Below are 12879 nucleotides of genomic sequence, written 5' to 3'. Positions count from 1 at the left end.
GGCTGGTTTCAAAGCAGTGCTGGAATTGTTGTGTTATTATCATACACAGCAATCTACAGAAACATGCTCTGGACTTCAATTCAAGGCTCTCCCACCCCCATGCCTGAATGTACCACCGTAATAAGCTCTGTATCAGAACACTCTCCCACACGGAGGCACATCATTCAGGCAGGGGGAATGATCTGAGCTCTTTTCTTATCTGTGGGGCATTTTAAAACACGTGTGTTTCCAATCCTGTCCCACGTGTGGAATTTAGGATGGGGGAGGGAGCTGGGCTCAGAAAACAGTACCACCCAGCCGCCTAGAGGAATGGGCTATTTTTAGGGGCAGGCATGGTAAAACTGCCTTATGTAATACTGTTCTGAAGAAGAAGAAAAAAAAAAGCTGCCATTTTCCCATCTCTTGTGGGCAGATTCCCTGATCTCCAAGCACACCCAATCGGAGTCGCCCCTCTCTGGCCACCCTTTCCCCCAGCGGAAGGGACTTACCCGGAGGTAAGGTGGGAGTGTTGCCAGGCGTCTGGCTCCTGGGGATTAATCTTTGGGAGGCCAGGTATTTACTACTGCAGTCTGCCAGGGAGTCGGTAAGGAGCAGCCCAGGGAGCAGCAGCGGGGAAGAGACAGACCCAGCAAAGCGAGCGGAATGCTGCTGCTGCTGCTGCTGCGCTGCTGCTGGGGGCAGCGAGGAGCCAAGGGGGCGGGTGAGACGCGCAGACCCCCCCTCCCCTTTTAATTGTAATGAGCAATGCTACAGTCCGTTTGTGCCCCAGCCCCGGGCCCCCAGCCAGCTCCCCTCCCTCCTGCAGGGCGACACGGGGCAGCAGTCCGGAGGGCAGCTAAAGGAGCTGCTCCCGGGTTGGAGCGCACAGAGCAGAGCCGTATCGCACTCGCTGTGGCATCCCCCAAAGGGAGTGGAATTTGGCGGGATTCCCCTCACTTCCCCAGCAGTGATCAACACGAGCTAGGACTAACAGTGCACTGTACCCAGGTGTAAGCTCCCACCCTGACTCCAGTTAATGGGCCAAAGTCCGAGCTGGTGAACCAAATGGTGTTCAGTTCATAGAATCATAAATACAAGGACTGGAAGGGACCTCAAGAGGCTATCAAATCCAGTCCCCTGCCCTCACCTCCCTTGCGCCATCTAGACCATCCCTGACAGATGTTCATCTACCCTCCTCTTAAATATCTCCAAGCTGGAGAGTCTACAAACTCCCAGGCAATGGATTCCAGTGTTTAACCACCCGGACAGGAAGTTTTTCCTAATGTCCAACTTAAACCTCCCTTGCTGCAAAGTTTTCCACTCCTTACTCACTGACACCGCTTCTCCCAGCTCCAGTCACAAAGGTCACATCTACACAGCAGTGCTAAAGCCAAAATAAGCTACGTAATTTGAACTATGTCAATTACGTAGTTTAAGGTGAAATAGCTTATTTAGATTTTTGGCACTGTCTACACAGCAGGAAGTCCAAGTTAAAGCACTCTTCATCCAATTTCCCTTACTCAATGAGGGTTACAGGAATTGGAATAAGAAACACTCCAGTGAGACATTATTTTGACATTATGTCGAAATAACTCTTGCTGTGTAGACACAGACTATGTTATTTAGAAATAACATCAGTTATTCTGAAATAACGCTGCTGTGTAGACATGGCCACAGAAGAGTGTCTATGCAGATATAAATTATATGCTCAAGTGCTGGAAGGAGATGAAGGTTAAAGTAGGAGGGAAGCTAGAGTAATATACACCACTGTGGACTTCTTTAGATACTGGCAGAAGAGTGGACATAGGTCTAAGTTCTAAAGCCTTTTACTTTTGCCCTGGGAATGAGGACAGCCCAAGTTAATGTCTTTATTCAAGCTCAGGGTAACAGTGTCAAATTTGTAGATGAATTCTAGTTGCCTACCCATGCAACAAATTCCTTTGCCAATTCTGTCCACATATCTATGCAAACAACACCATCACAGGATCTAACCACATAAGCTATAACATAAGGGGCTCATTCAACTGAACATCCTCTAATGTGATATATGCCATCAAGTGTAAGCAATACCCCTCGGCCATGTATATTGACCAAACCCGACTGTCGCTGCGACAAAGGATTAATGAAAACAAATAAGACAGCAGAAAACTGTGTAGTAAACATTTTTCTACAAAGGAATTTCACCACACAATTACAGAGACTGCAGGATGGTAATTCATCTACAAATCTGACACCGTGGGAGTGTCTACACTGCAGTGTTTTTCCGAAAAAACAGCCATTTTTCTGGAAAAACAGTACTTTCATCCACACTGCTTTACAGAAAGTTGAAAGAATGGAGAGGTTTTTCTGATGGCGGTAAACTTCTTTCTATGAGGAAGAAGCCTTTTTCTGAAAAAGCTTTTTCAGAAAAAGGTGTGCGTGGACACGGAAGAGGGAGTTCTTTATAAAGAAGAGGCCTTCAGGAAATAACACAGGTGCCCTGGTGGCCACTCCGTCCATACTAATCACAACTTAAATGTAAGATAGCGTCCAATAAATGTGGATACTATCTTTCAAAAAAGCACACTGCTTTTTCATTGTGCTTTTGCTGCATGGATGCTCTCTTTTGAAATAAGCTTTTCCAGAAGATCTCTTCCAGAAAAACTTATTGCAAAAGAAACTTGCAGTCTAGATGTAGTCTGTTACTCTGGGCTTTCATAAAGACATTAAGTGGTTAAAGCCAATTTTCCCTGCCTTTAACATCTGCATTTTCACATCAAAAGCTATGAATGGGACACCTCCAGACCTCTTAATTAGCTTCTTTAACACGGGTCCTAAAAGTAACAGGTACTTTTTTTGCTGCTATATATATCTTGGATTCTGTTATTTCCACTCCAACTCATCTGAAGAAGTGGGTTTTACCCATGAAAGCCCATGATACTATATATATTTTTGTAAGTTTCTAAGGTGCCACAGAACTATTCATTGTAAACAGCAGTGATATTGAGTAATCATTTTTCAGTATCCAAGACCATAGATATGTAAATAAACAATAAACAAACTATAAATTCTGAAAAATAAATTAGCTCTTTAAATTTATTTTAAAATCTAAGGGTGCTAGGCAAGAACATATTTGATTTTTAGCATGAGAGCTGTTCCTTTAATATTCCAACTTTTTCCAGTTATAAATGTTAGAACAGTTAAAAGTTTTTAAATCACTCATGTCCTCTGAGCATAAGAATGTTTATCCACAATAGAATGCATTACAGTCCTTTTTTTATCCTATTAAATCTAAACTACTCCAAATGCAACTATTGAGTATCTTTTAAAGCATCTGTGTCATTGCTGACATTGCTTTTTTCATCTCTGCTATATTTATATATTATCTTTTAGACTGCTTCGACAATATTCAGAATAGGAACATGTAATCTTAATGTCGTCTTTTTACACTAGTAAGTCCATAGCCCCGTCTAGTCTAATTTAACCTTTTATCTGGAAATATAACCTTTCAGAGACAAAACCAAGCTGAATTTGTTCCAGTTACTGTAAAAAGTAGTTACAAAATCACGAGGAAAATTTTCAAGTTTACCTACATTATTTAGTATCTTAAGTTCTATTTTCAGATTTAGTCTGCTGGACCACATTAGCACTTCTTAAAATTTTATTCTGTATCATTTTGGTTTTTAAAGGCATGAAGATAAAATGAACAACATAAGATAATACTACAAGTGCCCACTGCTGTTACTGAAAAGTCACACAGCCTGTATGACTATGATGAAAAATGGAAACAATTACAAGAATTCAATTGAGATTACGTGTCAGCTTTGCATTAGAACTGGCAGAACACAGCCAAACCTTGTACTCTACAGTTCTCATGACTGTAACTTTACAACTTGTTTAGAATTTCAATAATGTCATATTTTATTACAGAATAAAGTTAAGGAAGGTTGAACCACTAAAACTTAAGGGAATTTCCTTTATTGGAAATGTAGAAATTTGTTGGCATGCAGCAGTCCTAAACGTCAACAGCATAGTGTCCAAAAGGTCATGCATTGGTTTTGTATTTCCATGAGTTGTGGCTTCTTCTTCAAACAGACAGTATTAACTAGGAGATCTTAAGAGACTTTATTGAGGTCTTATCTTTCTTCACACAAACCATCTTGTACCATTTTCTTGCTTTTTTAACAAAACAAAGTTAACCATATAGAGGCCTGATATTGTCTTATTGAAGTCAATGATCCAGATCATCAGATGATGTAAATCAGCATAATTTTGCTGAAGTCAGTTAAGCTATGTTGACTAACATGTGAAAATGAACAGGTCCAATGGGAGCTTTTCATGAAGTCACAATGCTGGGACTATCTGCACTCAGGCTGAAAACCTCAGAGCTGCTACCCTCTACTTCATTTGCAACGACAATTAGTTCAATCTTCAGTGGAATCCCACTACCAAATTTCCACCAACACTAATTAGTCATGGAACCTCCTCATTCCTGAAAGGGGTTTCCATGCTATGCCATGTCCATCTGAGGTCATAAAACTCCCTGACAAACTAGGGTCCAGATGCTCTGTTCTTATCCCATCTCCTGTGGAGATGGGAACCATTTTCCCATCCCCTTTCACCTCATAAAACCCACACTTTCCCTCCATGTTATGGGAAGTCTTTCAGCATGGAGGGATTCCATTGGGCAGTCCTGGGAGGAGCAACACCAAAGAGGACTGGAGTAGCTATAGGCAATATTCCCTCTAATCGTTTCCATCCACATGAGGATTTTTTCCATTCATGTGTGGAATATTTTTATGTGCACCAAGATATGTGGGAATGTGCACCACCAGTAAAAACACAAACCTAGCTGTGTGTGCTCTGCTAATCAGCTGGGTGGCATTTGAATTTCTCCGGAACGGCCACTCAAGTGCCCAGCTTACAAGGAAAACTGGCTATAGGGTGTGGGCGGCAGGAGGTAGCATCATCCTAATTGCATTAAAACCTGAAACATTGCAAATCCTACTCAATGACATTGGTAAGAATGTGAAGGAGATTGGCCTGACCATCCATACTGGACAAATGAAGTGGATGAAAACACATGTGTCGAAGCAAACGCCTCACTCAGTTTACGCGGCTAAACAGACAGTTTTATTGGCCAATAAAAGCAAAGTGAGCTAAACGTGGTCTCAGCAAAGCCGGGTCCAGTAAGGCTACCTAATACAATCAATCCTAGTATCTTTATACCCTTAACCAAACAGTCTGACGTCTGGGCATCTAATTACAGAAATAATCAATTAGACTAGGAAAAACAAAGCCTTATCAACATGATGGCGGACAGGTACGAGGGAGTACCTCTCCTCTCTGAACCAGCCTAATTAACACATTCCAATAGCACATCTGTCTTGGCCTGGCGCATGGGGTGATAGAAAGTTCACTCTGGCCTACGTGCAAAGACAAAAAGCTGAAATGGTTTCTGTTATACAAGATGGCTTCTAGCTAAACATAAACTAGCTTCATCACATGTTATTCAGAGTATATCATGCAGCTGGATGGACAGTCCATCAAGATGGTGGATCAATATGTATATCTTGGACAAGCATTGCAGATGGAAAAAGAGTGGGGCCCAGAGGTGTGCAGGAGGAGGAAGTCGGGTTGGATTGCCTTTGGGAGTCTGCGCAGTGTTTTTGTTGATTCCAAACTTTCCAGCACTGCAAAAGCCCATCTCTGTAACACCAATGACCTTTGCACGCAAGAAGCGGTGTCAATGATATCATCCATGTTATGTACGATCGGAAAAGGAGATGGGCTAACCATTAGCGAGACTGAGAGACAACAGATGGACAGCACGTATACTCCATTTGTATCCACGAGATGTAAAAAGAACAAGAGGAAGACCTCTAGCACATTGGGTGGATCCTTTATGGAGGATTCATGAAAGGACATGGACAAGAACCACACAAAACAGGATGGCATGGAAAAGTTGTGATTTGCTTCGGTGCCAAGACTATCTGCATCAATGAAATCATGGATCTTTCAAGTATTCCAAGTACAGTTTAAAGATGACACTAAAATTGGGGAACATGTGACCCTAAGAATGCAGAGGGTACGAAGCTCCCTGATATTAAGCAGTTGCAAAGCAGGTGGTAATTGAACTTCTTACTGGCCTGGATGAGCCTCAAAGCATCACAGAGTGGTTTGATGGAGTTCTGGTCATCAACAACTGTACTAGCATTCTGATCACTGGATCCTGAATTAATTAGCCCTGAAGTAAATCTGATGGAGAAAGCTGTGCCTAAGTGACAGATTAGGATGAGATGAAGAGAGCAAAACTAATTAGCTCACAAAGTAGGAAAAGGAGGAAGGAAATGCTCAGGGTTAGTGATTCTTTGTTTGTCTGACAGGTTTTTTGAGAGTCAGAGGAGATCTTTCAGAAGGAAGAAACCTTCTGCCTCTCTCCTCCTTAGCTGAGTGAGCTCAGGACTGTGTGCTTGTCAAAACAGAGATGCACAAGTTTGTAAAGGTGCTGGGGACAACAGGGTAAATAAATTGCATATGGTGTTTGATCACAAGAAGGTCCCCGAGCAGTTTGTGTGTAGAAAAGAGACTGGAGCAAAAAGATGCCCCTATCTCAAGTGGTAAACAATGAAGCAGAGAGATCACTGCATCTGAGCGATCCGGATCATCTGGTAAATTGTGCAGAAAGTGTTTTAATATAGCTAAATGTAAATCTTTACAGCTTTACAGTAAATCTTTCTAAAGAGCAAAGGCCATGCTGACAGAATGGGACACTATTTCCTCAAAGCAGGGTCCTGAAAAGGATCTGTGGGTTAGGTGGATAATCAGATGAACACAAGCTCCCACTGCAATGCTGTGGAATATCAAGCAGTAGTAGAGAGACTATTTTATCTCTGTACTTAGCCTTGCTGTGACTGCTGATGGAATATTGCATCCAGCTCTGGTGTCCACAATTTAGGAAGGATGTTGATAAATTGGAGCGGGTTCAGAGAAGAGCTACATGAATTATTAAAGGTTAGAAAACAAGCTTTATAATGATGGATTGAACTCCTTGAATCGATTTATCTTAACAAAGTTAAAGTTAAGGGATGACTTAATTGCAGTTTATAAATACCTACATGGGAAATAAATATTTGATAATAGGCTCTTCAATCTAGAAGCAGAGCCGGCCCGAGCCATTCGTGCCACCCCCGGGAGTGCGATGCATGTGTGGCTACACTCCTGGGTGTGCGGTGCATGTGCGGTGCCACCCCTGCCCAGCCTGGAAGCCCCGCGCAGCGCCCTCTATAATGGGGCGCCCCGGACGGTAGCCCAGTCAGCCCGTACCCTGGGCTGGCTCTGTCTAGAAGAGATGGTTAACACAATCCAATGGCTAGAAATTGAAGATAGGCAAATTTAGATGAGAAATAAGGCATACATTATTAACAGTGAGAGGAACTAATCATTGGGACAATTTACCAAGTCTTGGGATTTTCCATCACTGGCTATTTTAAAATAAAGATTGGATGTTTTGTTGAAAAGATCTGCTCTAGGAATTATTTGGAGGAACTTCTATGGCCTGTGTTACATTAGAGGTTAAACTAGATGATCCCAGTTGTCCCTTTTGGTTTGGAATCAATGAATGTACTTATCTTGTCCCATCAGTCAGACCATATTTTATGGGATTCATATAGATATGGAGAGGATGAGAATGGGATGATGGAACAGCTGGTACAATTCCAAGTCATCTTAATGTGATACTGTTCAATATAAGCAAGTAGAAAACAAGCATAGCCATTGAGCGAGGAGAAAATAATTCTTCCTATCATGCAATAGAAATGGGGAAGGAGATACATAGGGTGAATTGTACTGTGCTCCATAGCAAACTGTTGGCAGTCATCTAAGATTTAGTAATACAACTTTAGGGAGATTGACATCATTTGCAACATAATAATGCAAAGGTTATAAGGAATGTAAAGGAAAAATAAGTGAACTTTCGTCAGTACGATCTTCTGTTTTATATCTTGTCCCGTTAGTATAATTCTGGGTTGGATTGACAACACTATCACATCACTAAGGGAGTGAACAGAAAAATGGGAACCAACTCTTCATTACATTTTGAAACACTATCCTGCTGCGTAAGAATCAGTCTGGAGATCATTGAGTAAATACATTTGGTCTATTTTCTGTATGTGAGCCAGTTCATGAGATGATTGCACACAAGGCTGCGTCAGTCTGTTACAATAAATTACTTGATACCTCCTCCTAAACCTGTGGTCCCCAACACGGTGCCCGCAGGCGCCATGGCGCCCGCGGGGGCATTTGCATGCGCCCGCCAGGTGATCGGGGCTGGCCTGGCCCCGGGCACATGGCGCAGCGCTTGCGGGGAGCGTCGGCCCCGGGCGCGCGGCGCACGGCGCTTGCGGGGGGGGGGGAAGCGCCGGCCCCGGCCGCGCGGCGCTTGCGGCGGCGGCCCCGGGCACGCGGCTATGGGGGGGCCCTGGCCCCGGGCGCGTGGCTATGGGGGGGCCCCAGGCGCATGGCTATGGGGGGGCCGCCCCCGGGAATGCGGCTATGGGGGGGGCGCCCCCAGGCGCGCAAGTGTCCCAACCCCCTGGCGCCCGGAGGGCGAACGGCCACGCCCCCTGGCGCCCAACAACCTCAAAAGGTTGGGGACCACTGTCCTAAACAGTCTTAGAAGAACCAGGAGCAGATTAGGGCACTTGTTGTGTGTGTTCAGCCATTTATTTTCTACCAGTCCAGCTGGAATTAAAGATAGATTGAGTCTGTAAAATTCATATCCAAATCTAGATCTGAAACAAGTGGCAGTGCTCAGAACTGGAGGTTTGGTTTATTTACAATGAACATTGATTACTATGGTGCAGGACAACAATCTAAGGGTACGTCTACACTACAGCGCTAATTCAAACTAACTTAGTTCGAATTAGTTAATTCGAACTAAGCTAATTCGAATTAGCGCATCCATACTTAAAAACTAGTTCGAATTAGCATTTTGCTAATTCGAACTAGCATGTCCACAGTGAGTGGACCCTGAACTGAGGTTAAGGATGGCCGGAAGCAGTGCCGGCAGGGCATCAGATTCGGGCTTAGAGCATGGAGCTGCTGTCTCAGGCTAGCCGAGAGCTGTGCTTAAAGGGACCCGACTCCCACCCCGGACAGACAGTTCTCAGGGGTTCCCCGCTTGCAAAGCAGTCCTCGCTTGGAGTGCCCTGAGTGCCCACACTCAGCACATCACAGCACTCGGCCATAAGCCCGGCTGCACTTGCCGCAGGCTGCCATCCGGAGGAGGTCAATCGGGGGGCTGCAGGAGAGCTTCCATCCCGAGCAGCACGCAGAGCCACCCCTGTCCTCCCCATCGGGGGCTCGTACCCCATTCCTCCCTCACCTCCTTCCACTTACCCCTCCCTAGCCCCCCTTCTTGATGTACAAAATAAAGGATACGTGTGTTCAAAAATAGAAAACTCTCTTTATTGAACAGAACTCGGGGAGACTGGGAAAAGGAGGTGGGAGAGGGGAAGAGAGAGGCTGGGAGAGGGGAGGGCAACTAAAATGATCAGGGGTTTGGAACAGGTCCCATATGAAGAGAGGCTAAAGAGACTGGGACTTTTCAGCTTAGAAAACAGGAGACTGAGGGGGGATATGATAGAGGTCTAAAAAAGCATGAGTGGTATGGAGAGGGTACATAAAGAAAAGTTCTTCATTAGTTCCCATAATTGAAGGACTAGAGGACACCAGATGAAATGAATGAGTAGCAGGCTTCAAACTAATAAGCGAAAGTTCTTCTTCACAAAGCAAATAGTCAACCTTTGGAACTCCTTGCTGCAGGAGGCTGTGAAGGCTAGAACTAGAACAGAGTTTAAAGAGAAGTGAGATCAAGTCATGGAGGTTGGGTCCATGGAGTGCTATTAGCCAAGGGGTAGGAATGGTGTCCCTGGCCTCTGTTTGTGGAAGGCTGGAGATGGATGGCACAAGACAAATGGCTTGGTCATTGTCTTCGGTCCATCCCCTCCACGGCACCTAGTGTTCGTTGCTGTCGGCAGACAGGCTACTGGGCTAGATGGACCTTTGGTCTGACCCAGTATGGCCATTGTAAGCTCAGGGCTCAGGGTCGGGGGTCTCACTGGACCACCTTGGTTTTCATGCAAACCTGCTCCTGGGTGGCCAGGCTGGCAGCTATCCCGCCCTAGACGGCCACTTTCCTGTGCCTAGTGCGGAGGTCGTGGATGAGGTCCACAATGTCCGCACTAGACCAGGCGGGCGCCCGCCTCTTGCAGACCTGGGCAGGCTCCCAGGAGCCGCCAGCCTGGTCCTGGGAAGAGGCGGAGGGCTGGGTGGCAGCGGGTGGCGGGCTCGAGCCGTGCCAGGTGCAGGGTCTGCTGGCTGGGTGCTGGCAGGCTTGCACCTGGCACGGGCACCGTAGCCAGCCCGTGCCCCTTTAAGGGCTCCGGGGCCGGGACAGGGGCAGAAGAGTTTCCCTGGTGGTGCCCAGAGTGGCCACCAGAGCAAGCTGGGGAGGGCTAGCCTCCCACTAGTTTGAATTAAGTGGCTACACAGCCCTTAATTCGAACTACTTAATTCAAACTAGGCGTTAGTCCTCGTGGAATGAGGTTTACCTAGTTTGAACTAAGCGCTCCGCTAGTTTGAATTAAGTTTGAACTAGCAGAGCGCTAGTGTAGCGCCTATCAAAGCTAATTCGAACTAACGGCTATTAGTTTGAATTAACTTTGTAGTGTAGACATACCCTAACAGACATGGGGGATGGGCATAATAGGTCAAGGGAGGCTAAGCCTGCCCAAACAGTCACTGACCTGCTATCTTTGAGTGCACAGATGCCTAGGCCGTGCTTGGCCCAAGGCCCTTGCTCCTCCTCTGCCTCCATGACCCCACCTGTGTTTCTCCTCTTCCCGACCCCATTCTACTCCTTCCTGAGACCCCTTCTGCTCGCTGAGTCACTCGTTTTCTCTGCTCCCCCCCCATTGCCCAAAGCCTATGCAACATCGCTCCTCTCCTCCACCCCCCATCCCAGAGGCGCCTACTGCTCACTGTGTCAATTTCTCTCCTCTATCCCTGATGTCCTCCTGCTCGCTCCTTCCTTCCACAGCAGAGGAGCGAGCAGCAGTGGTGAGTAGTGGGGGTGGGGTGACTGGGAGTGGGCCTTAGTAGTGGGAACAGGGGTGGAACCAAGGTCCAGATGCTAGGGGAGCTTCCAGTGTTCACCTCAGCATCCCCAAATGCCAGAGACACAAGCCATTCATGTTAAATGACCTTGTCTTCACTCACCATGCCAGAGACTATTCTTCTAGCATTCGGTTTAGTGGCTAGTTAAGACCCATAAATCGACTGCTGAGGGCAGCTCTGGCTGATGCCTGTACTGCTGCTGTCGGCCTCCTGCTGTCGGGCCAGTGCCAAGTTTGGCTTAAGGTAAGCTGACTCCAGCTATGAAATTACCTTCTTGTTCTGTTTTTAGTGATTAAGGGGAATAATTTATTACCCTCCTCTTTACAATAACTTTTCACATACTTGAAAATTGTTATCATGCCTCTCTTCCCAGTCTTCTTCTCAAGACTAAACAAACCCACATTTTCTTCAGTCTTTCCTCATGGGTCGGAAGTTTTCTAGATCTTTTAATCTTTTTTTTTTTTGCTCTCCTCTAGACTTTCTCCACTTTGGACACTTCTTCCCCAAAGTGAGGTGCCCGGGACCGATCACAGTACTCCAGCGGAGGCCTTAGCTGTGCTGAGTAGAATGGGAGAGTTACTAAGGGCACGTCTAGATTATATGGCTCCGTCGACGGAGCCATGTAGATTAGGGTTGTAGGCAAAGGGAAATGAAGCGGCGATTTAAATAATCACCGCTTCATTTAAATTAAAATAGCTGCCATGCTATGCCAATCAGCTGTTTGGCGGCACAACGCTGTAGTCTGGACGCTCTGCAGTCAACATCAAAGGCATTTGTTGACCTCCCCGTTATGCCTCGTGGGATGAGGTTTACCGGGGAGGTTGACAAATGCCTTTGATATCGACCGTGGAGCGTCCAGACTACCACGCTGTGCCGCCAAACAGCTGATCGGCACAGCGCGGCAGCCATTTTAATTGAAATGAAGCAGCGATTATTTAAATCACTGCTTCATTTCCCTTTGCTGAGTAAACAAATCTACATGGCTCCGTCGACAGAGCCATGTAGTTTAGACGTGCCCTTATTGTGTCTTGCATACATCACTCCTGCTAATACATCCCAGAATGGTGTTCACTATTTTGCATCAGTATTACATTGCTGAACTCATATTTTGTCTGTGATCCACTAAGCTCTCAGATCCTTTTCTGCAGTAGAGGAAACGTCTGAGTTGTGACTGTCAGAGTTCTGACCCCCTGCACTTACAATCATTTTTTTAAGTGCAGAAGGGGCCGAAACCTCCCAACTAGTGTCCTCCACCTGCATTTATGACAGCGCACGACACCTATCATAAATGAGGGTTTAAGTTACAACGCCCCTGACTTGTGACGCTTCCCCAGGAACCGATCACATCACAAGTCAAGGGCCGCCTGTATTCCTTTGTAGGTAGTCATTTCCCATTTTGAATGTGTACAATTAAATATTTAATAGTACTTTGTATTTGTCCTTACTGAATTTCATCCTATTTCTTTCAGACCATTTCTCCAATTTATCAAGATGAACTTGAATTCTAATCCAGTCCTCCAATGTGCTTGCAACCCCTCCCATCTTGGTGTTGTCCACAAACTTTATAAATGCACTCTGTTTGCCATTATCAAAATAAATTTAGGACAACATTGACTAGAAGTACACCCAGGAAAGCTTGTTGTGAGGCCCCATTTGGAAAGTCCTTCCAGCTCAACCAGGAACCTTTAATAACTAATCTCTAAATATGGTTTTCAAATAATTGTGAACTCACCTTACACTAGG

At 45.5% G+C, this 12879-nt stretch overlaps 1 protein-coding gene across 11 annotated transcripts in view; it reads right to left on the bottom strand.

Annotated features, from left to right (window-relative positions):
• ABCC9 (ATP binding cassette subfamily C member 9) overlaps window positions 1–655 on the bottom strand; it is a 132149-nt gene extending 131494 nt beyond the window's left edge. For 10 of the 11 annotated variants that reach the window (XM_075898383.1, XM_075898389.1, XM_075898363.1 and 7 more), the window contains exon 1: window positions 489–655. The gene's annotated coding sequence lies outside the window, so the exon portion shown is untranslated. The remainder of the gene's footprint in view (window positions 1–488) is intronic. The other variant, XM_006121259.4, reaches the window with a different exon arrangement.
• Window positions 656–12879: the final 12224 nt, after the last annotated feature.

Source organism: Pelodiscus sinensis, chromosome 1 (genome assembly GCF_049634645.1).
Source record: "Pelodiscus sinensis isolate JC-2024 chromosome 1, ASM4963464v1, whole genome shotgun sequence".
In the NCBI taxonomy this organism is placed as follows: Eukaryota; Metazoa; Chordata; order Testudines; family Trionychidae; genus Pelodiscus; species Pelodiscus sinensis.
The sequence above is the reverse complement of the archived record's forward strand: the minus strand, read 5'-3'. Positions and strand labels throughout refer to the sequence as shown.